A 14,331-nucleotide genomic window follows, 5' to 3' on the forward strand; every position below is an offset into this window, starting at 1 on the left:
CTAAGCACAGGGTTTGGTGTAGATGATGCAGTGCCGGCTCTGCATGCAACCAGGTTTGCTATAGTTCAGCTGCAATGAGTGCTGCTGATGGAGTTTTGCTTGACACTGCATGCACGTGGCCAGCCAGATAGTAAATTTTCTGCTTCAATGTTCATTAAACCTAGCTCATGGTTGATGCACAGCTGAGTCATTCCCTTTGCCAATGGCTGAGACAGTGCCTCTGACTTAGTGGTTTGCATGGCTCACTGCCAGGTGTGCAGATCTCAGGAGGAAGCATGGATCAATACCAGGCAGCCTGAGTTATTCAGCCGGAAATGATCTTGTGGACTGCCTCTACATTGACAAAATGGACATCAGAATATTCAATAAATGTATACCCAAAGGAAATAAATGATGGAAGCCCTTTTCCCCCTCAGATTCTACTTCATTTGACAACTTTGAAAGACATTTTCTGAGAGATTTGGCTTTGGGTTATAAAGATATTTTTGAATATAAACTTAGTACTGGAGCAGTTTCAGCAGAAAACAGGGGATGGTCCAAAAACATGTAATGGTTGGTGGAGAACACCAGGTAAATTTTCTCTAGGAAAAATATTCTGTCTCATCTTTGAAGAGAAAAAGAAACCTCTTTATCCATTTGAAAGGATATTTCCCCAATATATTTATATGAAATTAAGTGAGGTAGATAAATTGGCCTTCCTATATCTTAAGGGAAATCCTCAAAATGAAGAGATAGGCACAGAACTACATCATAAATACCTATAATATTATAAATCATAAATACTTAAAACTTTTATGGCCTCTACTATGGCGACAATCAAGACTGTGCTTCTTGATCTAAGAGAATAGCAGATTCTGGACAGGCTCCAAGTATTGCCAATTACTTAAAGTCACCCACCCTTTCAGGGGATTTGGGAGAATCTTCTTGTGCTTCAGTCCTGTGAAGTAAGAAGTGATTGCAGCATGGGTCGAATAATGATTCACATGCACTGTTGGCAGAGTACAAAGTTAACAAGGGACAGACTATGTTGGTTTTTTTTTTAAATGTATCAACTTGAGCAGGCTGCAGTCTCCAGTCTTTCAGTCAACGCTAGTAGGTGTGATAAGATTTTGCAGACGTAATTAAAATACCTAATCGGTTGACTTTGAATAAGGAAGATAATTCTGGATAATCCAGGTGGGCCTGACATAACCAGCCGAAAGCCTTAGAAGCAGAACTGAGGCTTTCCCCAGAGAACAAATAATTCTCCCATATACAACAGCTTTAGCTTCAACCCATGGAGTTCTATTTGGAGTTCTTTTGAGTTCCCTTCCTGACCACTTGCCCTGTGAATTTCAGACTTGCTTAGCCCATCACACAATTGTGTAAGATAATTCCCATAACAACTCTCTTAATGCATCTATCTCTTATGGGTTCTGTTTTTCTGGCGGGTGCATACAGCTCACATTCAAGAGATTCTCTGCTTACTGAAATTTTAATTTATCTAACCTTTGTGACTTCTGCAGATCTCTGATACCTTTAAAAAGATGACTTTTGTACCTTGTTTGTTTTTTTCTAGTTGTTGTAGAGGGAGTTTTGGTCTCCCAGTGTCTACTGTAGAGTCTCCCAACAGCTACGGAGTAGAAAAAAAGAAAAAACGGCATTCTACTTACAATGTGGTTCTGACATTATTTGTATAACAAGGTCTAAATATTTACATTCTGAGACATGGCTATAATTAAATATTCCAAGTATTGCCCGTCCATGAATTCTTAAATCTTAAACTCAATCTAAGTAGCACTTAGAGTTTTACGATGACTTTAATATTCCCTATTGCAAAGTTAAGTAATAGGACTGGAGTCATAAAGAAAGACACGTGATCCTGTATAATGGAACTCCTGACACTTGATGGGAGCATCCTGTACGTCAAAAGCCAGTATATCCTTTGCTCATTTCGCTTCAACTGCCATTTATTTCTTCAAGGTGACTTCTTATGATGCTACTTTTTGCTTCGCACTTTATTCTCTTTCATTTCTTGTAAATTTATTTGGAGGGGGATGCTTCTTATTTGTAAGGTTGTACGTGTGATAAAAATTCAGGCTTAGAGCAGACAAATAAATACAAAGAACCAGCATAGGGCATGGGCTGTAAAATGGGCAGCTGTCTAAAGAAGCCCAGTTGAAACAACTGGAGATGCGGATGTGGGATCTGGAGTGAGAAGCAAGGCAGAGTCTGTGGTGACTCTGAATCTTCACAACAGGCATAAGTGAAAAGAAGAAAAGGCAGGTTTGATTAGGAAAAGAATATGCAACACGCCTCACATGCATTGGGTGGCCTGTTCTATATATGGAGTTTACCTCATACTACAAGGATTCATCTGTATGTTTTCCAAAGTTATCTGAGAGCTCCTACAACTCATTGTTCAGGTCTTCCTGTCTTTTGATTTCAGACCCTACCTCCCCTTAATATCCTCTACCAACTACCCTCCATTCTCTCATCCTCCAACCCTTCCCCCTGCCGCTTGACTTTGTCTCAGAATGTTATGGTCTATTGTACAAAGGCACAAAAAGAGCCACTGTACTCAATTTTGTTGGCTATATACAGCTAACTACATCCTAAAAAATTGTTGCATTTTTAAAAGAACAGTTTACATCCTATAAGGTGTCTTCATTTATGGACATAAGCTCTTTTAAATGCAATAGCAATGCTACACCCAACAATTACTTTATCTGTATAAGGATGCAGCATTTGTGGTTACATTTTATAACGATATGAAATAAAAAAATTATGCTAGAAAAAAGTTACACTTCCAAAATTATTTAAACTTGATTTTAGTTTTCAACATCGGAAATATTGCAATTACAGCTCAGAAAAATGAGGAAAGGCCTCTAAGAGACTCTTCTTGCTGAAATGTGATTCCAAATAAATAAATAAGCATACTTGAATTGATAATAAGGCTTTGAGCTATTCAGCTTAAAAATAGGCTTACCCCATTAAGATTATTAAACTCTGAAGCATATTCTGAAAAGAGCTTTTGAAAATGGATTTCTTGCAAACTGTCATCAAATATTCATTGATAAAATAATTATGTGGAAAGATAAAGGGATGATGGAAATTAAAGGGGGCTGATAATAAAGGGAACTGGATTAGATAGTTAAGCAAACTTTTAGAGAGGGAGAATTTTTTTAGAGGAGGTTGGCATGAAGCTTAGACTTGAATATTTGTGCATCTGTTTTTTTAGCCCCTCATTGCTTCTGCCCTGGTGAATAAAGTGCATGGATGAGCATAGGTGACAATTGCTTGACTGTGATGGAATTTAACTCCCATATGGGTTTGTATTCTTTGTTGCTATACATTCAGTCTTTTCCTTACCATGAGCAAGGATGAGGCTATGCGGTGTTCTTTGCAACCTTTATCATGTCTAACACAGTTCAGGGAAGTGTCACTGAACAATAGGCTAGTGGCTGAGAAGAACACTGTATACTCAGTTTCATATTTCCTTGCTAAAAGCCAACTCATAAGATATTTAAATTTGTATGGTCTTACATCTAACTGAGTGGAAAGAGAGGGATTTGCAAATTTAACCCACTTAATTATTTTATACCTGAATATTTGATGATAGAAGTAGGAAATTCTTTTTTTTTTTTTTGAGATGGAGTCAAGACTGTGTCACCCAGGCTGGAGTGCAGTGGCAGGATCTCAGCTCACTGCAACCTCCACCTCCTGGGTTCAAGCAATTCTCCTGCCTCAGCCTCCCCAGTAGCTGGGATTACAGGCACCTGCCACCACACCTGACTAATTTTTGTATTTTTAGTAGAGATGAGGGTTTGTGATGTTGGCCAGGCTGGTTTTGAACTCCTGACCTCAGGTGATCCACCTGCCTTGCCCTCCCAAAGTGCTAGGATTACAGGCATGAGCCACCACGCCCATCCCAGAAATCTATTTTTAAAAGAACTTTGTGTAAAGCTTTTCCTATATGAAGGTCTTCTTGTTTATATTTCCTAATGCTCTCTTGAGTAGTAGCTGGAAGTTTAGACTGAATATTTGTCATTTTCTTTTACTTTCCAAGTCACTCCAATCTGTGTGACTCTATCTTTTGTTGTAATCAAGTCTCAGTGAATAAACCAGGCACCTTCTAACCAAAGTAGACAATTTACCTCGTGTATTGACCTCCACACAAAATTGTCTAATGGGTCTCTACCCTGCTCAAATATCCTCTACCCTCTGAGTACTTTCTCAACCAGACACCTAAAGGAAACAGATGCCTAAGTCAGAGCAGCTCTGGAGCAGAAATTTGTTTTCTGAATTGGCAAAGATACCTATTAAGTTATAGAAAAATATATCTACATTTTATATTTTATAGCATGCAAATAAATATGTGTATAAAATATAAATATAGGTTATGAATCTATATATATACATAAATCAATGTTATTGATTTAATAGGTTTTAGTGTTTACTAGAAAAGGAATTATTGAATTTGTAAAGATGGATCACATAAATATGCTTAAAATACATTAATCAAAATGTGTGAATGTGTTTAAAACAAAGACAATATCACAATATTAATAGCTACCAAGAGATATTCTACATGAAATTTGTTTGATGTTTTATACTAGAAGGATTAAGGACTATGAAATGTTTCCCTTGATCATTTGACAATGTAATATTGTATATCTTGTAACTATTAGGCATCATCCTAGGTTCTAAAAATAAAATTTTTAAAATGGAGGAAAAATTCTGCCACCAGGGAGTCAGGGAGACAGAGGGTGACAGCGCTTAAATGCTATAGCATCTAAATCCCAGGAGGCTGAGTGTAGCACTTGATGGCCACCTAGTCCAGACGGGGTCAGATGCCATCCAAGTGAGTTGATGTTTGAGCAGAGTCCCTGTATCCTTCACTTTCTAAAGCATGAATGTCCTGAGCCCTATTCCTACAGGATTCTATTCTAAGGATGTGGTCTTCACATTAAAGAGTATCATGAATAAACAAACACTGAAGTGTTAATAGCTGATGATGACTTCATGTGTTATCTTGTCTCACATTTTAATAAAGAACAAAAGACTTTATGTCTAGCTCATGTAGCTAACAATGGACTTAAAAATAAAAAAGCATTAATAGCGAACGATGGACTTTCAGGTTCCAGTAGCACAGTTAATTAATTTGGATGAAGTGTATTGTCTTAGTGCCTTTAAATTACAGGTGCAATTTTGCAGATAATACCGCTGTTCTCACATTTCTCCTCTCTTTAGCTGCTACGTGCTTCTCCACTTTTGCATCCATAGAATTTTAGGAAATTTCCAGGACTCTGAGCTAGATCTCAAAATCTCACAAGCCCAGAAATCAGTCAGGGTATAAAAGTGGAGACTAGCTTTTAAAACTGATTTATAAACCAGCCAACAGGTATCTAAGGAAATGAGTTTCAAACTACCCTTAATAATATCTTTTGTCACCACAACACAATGATCAAAATCAGGAAATTAACATTGGTACAGTAGCGTAAACACAACTATAGACCTTATTTAAATTTCACCAACTTTTCCACGAACGTCCTTTTTCTATTCTGGTATCCAATACAGGTTCTCAAACAGCATTTAGTTGTTATTTGTCCTGAATCTCCTCCAATATATGATTGTTTCTCAGCCCTTCCTTGTCTTTCATGGCCTTGACACTTTTGAAGAGTGCTGGTCAGCTGCTTTGTAGAGCGCCCTTCAGCTTAGCTTTGTCTAATGTTTCCTCATGATTCGATTGAGGTACAGCACTGTTGACAGGTATGTCACAGAGAAGCTGTGCTGTCCTTAGTGTATCATACCAAGGGCACATTGTATTCATATGTCTTACTGCTGGTGATGTTAACCTTAATCACTTAGTTAAGGTGGTGTCTGCTGGATTTCTTAATTGTGAAGTTTCTCTTTTCCCTTTGTAATTAATAAATATCTTGGAGGAGATACTTTGACACTATGAAAATATCCTGCTTCTTTTCAAATTGATACCTCTAATTCCAACCCCCACCTACACATTTCATTCCAGTCTTTCCTCACTCTTTATTTGTAAGGAATATGTTCCCAAACAATGAGAAACTTGGCTCTAATTATCGCCTATATTTACTTACTTGTTCAATCCTAGCATAAATATAAAATGGCTTTAGAATTGCTAAACCAAAATCCTGTGAGAAACAAAGTTACTAATTAGATTACAGTTTTTTTGTATAGAGTTCTTTGTCTTTAGCCTTACAATGTCCAATTAAAACATTGTTTTCCAAAGATATTTTGTTTGGTTAATTCTTTTCTTTCTAAACGTCTTCAGTGGTATTAAGGTAGTCATTCATTTAGGCTTATTTGTTACTGCGTTATTTTATGTTGAGTCTTTCCTTCTCCATCCTGGCTGAATTTAACTGTTTACATGTTTTGGGATATTTTGTAATATGTGAAACCTTATAGAAGTTTTAAGAATTAGAGCTATGAAACAAGAATATTCAAAGAATTGTCACTACCCATTCCTGTTTCTTCTTTTTTTCCCATCGTGTTAACAACTACCCTCCATAGGTAACTACTCTTTTTAGTTTCTGGTTTATACTTCCTGCATTTCTTTACAGAAATGAACAGATACATGTCTATGTTATTCTACCCTTTTCTTACATGAGGCGTAGTCTACAATAATATGGGCACTTTACTTTCTTCACTTAATATCATATCACAGGAATCACTTGGTATCCGTTCACAGAGATCTTCCTCATCCTTCTTTATATGTGTAATACTACATCACATGGATGTTTACTCAATCACTGTCCTATGTAGGGGCATTTAGGTTCTTTGTGTAATTAAAACAATACTCCTCTGATGTTTTGCAATTATAAAAAACACTGCAGTGTACAAATTCACTCATATATATTTCTGTTTTTTTGGATAGTAAAAATACACTTTATTTTTAAATACAATAGCTGCTAACAGTATACTGATGTTGATGTTCCAAGAAGATACATGTATTCAATAATAAGCTTTCATTTGCCTCTTCAAGAAATTCTAAAGAAAATACTCCAATTCTGTTCAGCATTATGCCTTGAGGAGTTGAAATTTTTTCCATGATAAAAATATAATTTGTGTGGCCCAAACTTGATTATTTATAAAAGATGGAGTTTATAAAAGCCCATATATATCAACAATGAATGCTCCCTTCTCTTTGAATTCAATGCTTAATTCAAACTGATATAAGACATTGGTGAATTAATAAACTTGATGAAATGTGTATCAAAATGTTCATGAAAAAATACATTTCTATTTCCTCTCCATTTTAATTTGTAGGTATTTTCTAAATGGGATTTTTAAGTGCACAGAAATAAAAGCTATCTACATGTAACTCTGGAGAGATTAAAAACACAACACAAGTAAAGTTAACATGCCTAAATCCTAGGGTTGATTCACTTAGTGTAAGAATAAATGTCAGAAATCTCTTAATTATATATAGATTGTTCAAGGGTTTAAAGATAAATTTTGAAAGCCAGAATTACCAAGAAATAAAATCTTATTTGAATTTTATCACAAAAGTTAACAGTCCTAGTAAAAGAAGACAATAGAACTGTATAGAAAATTCACATCTACATCAAAAAAGAGAAGTTTTATCAACTAGAACAGTAGAGCGCTTTCAACTGTTAAATATGAAAATTTCTCAGAATCCCTTGGAAAACGAGACTTTCCATTCAGACTCCAATCTCCTCATTTAAGTAAAACGAAACAAGGTGTTTACGTGAAGGGGAATGATTTGTTAGTTTTAAAAATAGAATCAGATGTTTTCCATTATGTTAATTCATACACTACATGAATTGCCTACCATAAAAACTTTTATGTCCCAAATTTCTCAAGATTTTAAGCTATGATCTTTCCATAAACATACACTGAGGTAAAAGCATGTTGTAGGATCACACTTTTTACTAGCATTCGTCCATTTGCCAGTTTTCATTGCATTTGACTAACTTCCCTGATAAAGTAGTATCTGTCTTTCTACAGAGAAAAATAATTCTGCCTTCATCATAATAGACCTGCCTTCCTTGAATGTCTAGATAAATGGCCAAGTGTAATCACTGGATAAATAAAAAACAATGAAGAGAATAAATAAAAATGAAAATACTTTGCAGTTCAGAATGTGTTTTTCATCACTGTTTTGAAGAATGAAGCTCTTTCCTCTGTTAGCCCTCCACTCTGCACCACTTGGTCCACCATTCGCTGGAAGGAACGAACCTCACCTCTCTTGAATCTTTTTTATACATTCAGCTATAAAACAAGGTCCAATATCACCGGAATGAATGCCAAGTTGCCACTATTTTGAGAGTAGGTGAAGGGCGATAATGCCTGCCTGTGTACTGTACAGATGGGACAGCCTCACCAAAGCTACTGCAAAATAATTTCTCAATAGATAACTGTATAGTGCCTCTTCCTTGAACCAGATAAATCATCATCCAATATTTTATTACAAAAGGATGGGTGCTTAAACTTTGATCAGCAGTAAGGAGTTTTAAGAAAGGTAAGGCAAAGGAATCTCCCTGAGTCAAATGGATACAATATGGAGCTTTTTGTAACTTTCTATATTAAGCTAATTACTGATAGGTTCAAAAAATGAAGTATGCTTATAAAAAGCTGCTTCAATAAAGCCAGTGCTTACTAAGTGTTAGCATGTCAAAGGGAGAAAACATTGTGATTTCAAAGTAATACACTTAAAATGTAAAAAAAAATAGCCTATGAGAAATAGTACTTCCTATACAAGTTAGGTATCAAAAATTAGTAAACATGGGCCGGGCGCAGTGGCTCATGCCTGTAATCCCAGCACTTTGGGAGGCCGAGGTTGGGTGACCAACATGGTGAAACCCCGTCTCTACTAAAAATACAAAAATTAACTGGGCATGGTGGTGCACGGCTGTAATCCCAGCTACTAGGGAGGCTGAGGCAGGATATCACTGGAACCCGGGAGGCAGAGGTTACAGTGAGCTGAGATCGTGCCACTGCACTCCAGCCTGGGCAACAGAACGAGACTCCGTCTCAAAAAAAAAAAAAAAAGTAAAAATATAGTCACAACCAGTCTTTGGAGTAGTAGTTAGAAAATTTGATTTTTTTATATAAAGAATAAATACATAGCCAAGTGTCAGCAAGTTCATCCTCCCTTGTTAGAGGACAAATAATTTCTTATTTAGGACTTCAATTTAATAACAAAACAAAAAGCCCTCAAAAACAAAACAAAACCCAAAGAGGCAGAGTGCTATTCCTTAGCTTGGTTATAGACAAATTTGACTCAAGGAAGTGAAATGAGTAAGATCAGGCAAGATTGTAGTAAATACACACTCGCCATGACTATAATTTAGTCCAAAAAGAATGAACAATCCTCTCCACAAGGTAAAGGGGCTGAGAGAGTTGGTTATCTGTTGGTAATCTGTGTCTATATTAAATATGCTTTAGAAACAAAAATTTACTTGATATTTTGGCAAACCCACCAGTCATTCCTTAGGTTAATTTCTGTAAGTGTTAATTTTTATATTACTAATCATTTTACTTCTTAGCTAAACTAAATATTAGTTTATGTAGTATTGCTGAAGAGATCTACAAATAATAGCAAGCTCTATGATCACCTAAAAATGAGCTATGTAAACTAAAGGAAGAAAGCAATAATGTTTCAAATGAACGGCACAGGGCACAATACATGTAATAAACAAATTTAGAGAGAGTATAAGGTACATATCGGTTTATCTTATGAGGACAAAATGCTTGAGGAAGTTCTTGAGAAAACCCTCCCTCCCTCCCTCCAAACTTTTAGCATCTACATCGTGTCAGATGTTACAGCTGGTACGAAGGATAAATGCTTTTAGGCAAAAGAAAAAACTTAATCTGGCCGGGCGCGGTGGCTCACGCTTGTAATCCCAGCACTTTGAGAGGCCGAGGCAGGCGGATCACGAGGTCAGGAGATCGAGACCACGGTGAAACTCCGTCTCTACTAAAAATACAAAAAAATTAGCCAGGCGTGGTGGCGGGCCCCTGTAGTCCCAGCTACTCGGAGAGGCTGAGGCAGGAGAATGGCGTGAACCCAGGAGGCGGAGCTTGCAGTGAGCCGAGATTGCGCCACTGCACTCCAGCCTGGGTGACAGAGCGAGACTCCGTCTCAAAAAAAAAAAAAAAGAAAAGAAAAAACTTAATCTACAAAGCAAAACAGCAAAGTCTAGTGTAGTGACGTTTTGTAGAAGGCTTTCTTCTCTGGTGGTAATATTCTTTAGTACATATCTAGGATAAACTAAATTGAAACAATATTTTTGATACAGTAGCAATCCTTTTATATACTTTTACAAAATTCTAAAAATTACGTAAATTTTTGGTACCGTGCATTATGCACCAGTTTGGGGCTGCCTGATGAAGTATGGCTACTATTTTAATATTAAACACTGCACCTGAAAATTTCGGCCCTCTATATTAACGGGCACAATGCTGAGGGCTCCTAAGAGATGGCAAATTACCTCTATGCAAGGCTCTTCTATCGGTTCGAACCCCGAGAGTGCACCAACAAACAACACAAGGCGGTGTGGAGCAACACGCTGTTTTTTTTTTTTTTTTTTTTTCTTGAGACGGAGTCTCGCTCTGTCGCCCAGGCTGGAGTGCAGTGGCGCAATCTCGGCTCACTGCAAGCTCCGCCTCCCGGGTTCACGCCATTCTCCTGCCTCAGCCTCTCCAAGTAGCTGGGACTACAGGCGCCCACCACCACGCACGGCTAATTTTTTTTTTTGTATTTTTAGTAGAGACGGGGTTTCACCGTGGTCTCGATCTCCTGACCTCGTGATCCACCCGCCTCGGCCTCCCAAAGTGCTGGGATTACAAGCGTGAGCCACCGCGCCCGGCCAACACGCTGTTTTTAATTACCGCCTGGGTACCGATGGGCTGAGGCCTAAAATGGCGTCAGCACCAAATGAGGACGGGGCAGGGGTTTTATAGTCTCCTGTAAATAGGCAGTGTCTCAGTCTGATGTAACTGCTAGGCGGTACCCAGATGGCCTCTCTCTTGGTCTTCAGCAGGTACGTGTCTTTCGGCCAGCTCTCTTCCTGCTTCTGCTATGTTGCTGATGCACACTGCTGGCCCAAGTGGCCTTGCGCCTTGGCACCGGGCCTGAGGAGGGAGGAGTTATCCATTCCCTTAAAGCTTTCATGCCCCAGGATGAATCTTTCAATCTAAAGTGAAAAGTCTGTGATGTAGTGTCTCCAAATTTGAGGAGAGGGGGACATGGGTACGAGGGGTAGGCAGGGTAAAAGGATTTTAAAATAATAGGGCTTAGGAGTGTATACTTTAGGATAACTACTATACCTTGCTTGTCTATCCTTGACCCTAACCTTGAATAACTGCATGTTCGTGCAAAATACAATTTCTACTCCGTAGAAAAAGGAGCAGTCTGTTAGGAAAAGCATATTAGGGGAAGGCGTAAAGACATCTCTATCATAAATGTGATTTTACCTGTTGAGTTTTTTGGATGCATCACTATAGGCTATTTCGACCTTCTTACCGTGGGGACAGGTATTGGTAAACTCATCCCTTCTATATGCATTAGTTAGATAGCTCCATATGCCAGTCATTCTTTCTGGAATATCAAAGTTGTGATATTTTTTGGCCACCACCTTGACAATATGCAGTTTGGGCAGCAGGTCAGCTAATGTCATTTCATTGCCAACCGGAAATTTACGTATAGAAAATGTAATGTCCTCCCTACTATTTTTATCAATTTCATCAGGGAGGAGAGGATTCAGATATTCATTCAGTTTCTGCAGGGTTTTCAAGAGACTCTTCACCAGTGCTTCATTAGCCTCTGGCCTTGAATTCTTGATATATGCAGAGAATTTGGCGAAGACGTCCATTCCAGCAGTATTTGATTCTGCGTGTTTTGGTGAAAGCTCTAAGTACTTGGGAGGGCATAAGATGTCTTCAAGAAATTCCTCGATCTTATTTACATCTGTTTTGACCTCATTGTTGAAAGTTATAAATGGTGGGTGGGTCCTGAGGGGCAAGTTTTGCAGGTCTGCAGGCCTCCTTTTCAGGTCAGCAATTGTAACACTGAATACAACTCCTTTGAGCCAAAGAATCATGAAGAGCCTCTGGGAAAGGGGTCAGTTTCCTGTCCTTTCACCATCAGTGCCAGCCTTGATGAAGAGCTTGACGAGGGGCTCTGTCCTTCTCCTTCAGCCTGTTCAGTAAAGCCCATTCAGCAACATCGACAAGGCCATGGCCTACTCAGCTGGGCTCCTGGAACGGCGGTGGCTTCCTCTGTTCCAGGGCTGCTCTGGTTGCTGGCTCCTGCCATGCTGCTCACTGGACAGTCCTCATATATGTTTCTGAATTGTGGGAGGTGTGGCATCAGGATAGATTCCTAGAGGTATGATTCCCGTGTTGAAAGGTAACATTTGCTTCCTTGCAGGCTCTCCAATAAGAGTGTGCTGTCACATTTTAAAATTTATACCAATCTGATAGCTGAGAACTGGTATCTCAGTGTTGCCTTAATGTGCATGTCTCTAATGATAAGTGGCTTTGAACATGTGTTTGTGTATTCGAGGACTAGTTTTATATCTTTGCTTGGAAAATTGTTTATTCATATATTTTTCCAAAAATACTGTTTTCAACAGAACAGACCATCTAGGAAAGCAGATTAAACTCAAGAAGAATTGTTTTGAATAAGTTTAACATTGACCAGTTCAAAGATGATGGACATTTCACTCTCAAAACAAGTCAACATATAGGGTAAGTCCACATTACATTTTTAGATTATAAGTAATCTTATACATACAGTGATATAATGGTTGTATCATCCTCAGACTCAGATAAGTGAGGTTCCTGTTTTGGGTTTCACATTTTACAAGGCTCAGAGGTAGCCCTCCTCCTGCCGTGTCCCTCTCTGTAGAGTAAGTATTCCATGGACCAAGAAGAGAAGTCACCCAGAACTGGTAAACCCTTCTAGACTCACACCTAGTATATGAGATCTTGCAATTCTTTGCCCAAATGGTCCTGAGTTGGCTTCCAGGGCTGGGGTGAGCCTGTTTCTTGAATTCATTCCTTCAAAGGTAGATGATGATAGGCCCCATGGGTAGCAAAAGAATGGCTGTTTGAAGGGAATGGGGTGGAATGAGCTTAGATATGTGGCTATGGTGTGCACCCAAGTACACATAAGGCCCCTTTGTTGTGTGGGGTGGAGCCTGGATTGGGAAGAGGATGGAAGGTGGCTGTGAGCTGGGGCCCTCAGACTTGTATCTATTCCCAGGACTTGTAAATGTTAGTGGCAGTCCTATATATTGAAGTAATCTTTTAAAAGTGCATGCTTAAAAAGAATTCTTTATTCACATATCTGAGAAAATTGATAATATAGAGACACCTCCAAGTCCTGAAATATGAAATGTGTAAGACCAAATAGAAATCATTTGAAAAAGTTGGAGGGCAAGTACTGCCTCATCTAGAGCAAGTTTTAGTTAGAGCAAGAACTTGAAGAGAATGTTGAGAGAAAAGGATGAGGATAAAGATTTTGCGGATGACTGACCTTGTGTTCCAGAGGGCACAATGAAGGAGTTTCAAGTGAGGAAAGGGCATAGGATATGGGGTCAAATAGGGCATCTATGAAGTCAAAAGGTGAGTTAAATATAAGAAATGAATGATTAATTTGGAGTGCTGGGCTTTCTATGGCAGTTTTAATAGCTTTATTGAGATATAAATCACATATAACATTTATCTATTAAAATATATAGTTCAATGGTTTGTAAATAGCATATTCACAGAGTCATGCAATCACTAACATAATCTAATTTTAAAATGTTTTCATTGCTCCAAAAAGAAACCTGGTACCCATTAGTAGTCATTCCATATCCTGCTACCTTCTAGCCTCAGGCAAGCACTAATCTACTTTCTATCTCTGTAGAATTGCCTATTTTGGAAAATATATAAATGGAATAATGCGTGTTTTTTGTGACTGGCTTCTATTGCTTAGCATGTTTTCAAGGCTCATCTATGTTGTGGCATATGTCAGGTTTTGTTATTGCTATTTGTGATTGCTGAATAATATTTTGTAGTATGGATATACCACATTTTGTTTATCCATTCATAAACTGATGGGCATTTAGATGGTTTTCACTTTTTGGCTGTTATGAATAATGCAGCATTGAACATTTATGTATACATTTTAATGAGGACATCTGTTTTCATTTCTCTTGGGTACATGCCTAGTGGTGGAATTGATTGGCCATGTAGTAAATGTTATATAAATGTGCAAAATATAGACTGGTTATATTGACCCTGTATTAGTCCGTTTTCACAGTGCTATAAAGAACTCCCTGAGACTGGGTAATTTATAAACAA

The 14,331-nt window shown here is 38.1% G+C and overlaps 1 long non-coding RNA gene and 1 pseudogene across 1 annotated transcript in view; one reads left to right on the top strand and one right to left on the bottom strand.

The window, feature by feature from the left end:
- The window catches only part of LOC129458365 (uncharacterized), a 520,440-nt gene that overhangs the window by 113,080 nt on the left and 393,029 nt on the right, over positions 1–14,331 (top strand). Inside the window, exon 2 of the long non-coding RNA XR_010114833.1 lies at positions 12,615–12,729. This is a non-coding gene — a long non-coding RNA (uncharacterized lncRNA). The remainder of the gene's footprint in view (positions 1–12,614; positions 12,730–14,331) is intronic.
- On the bottom strand, positions 11,451–12,295 carry LOC129458294 (chloride intracellular channel protein 4-like; annotated as a pseudogene).

Source organism: Symphalangus syndactylus, chromosome 19 (assembly GCF_028878055.3).
Source record: "Symphalangus syndactylus isolate Jambi chromosome 19, NHGRI_mSymSyn1-v2.1_pri, whole genome shotgun sequence".
In the NCBI taxonomy this organism is placed as follows: domain Eukaryota; kingdom Metazoa; phylum Chordata; class Mammalia; order Primates; family Hylobatidae; genus Symphalangus; species Symphalangus syndactylus.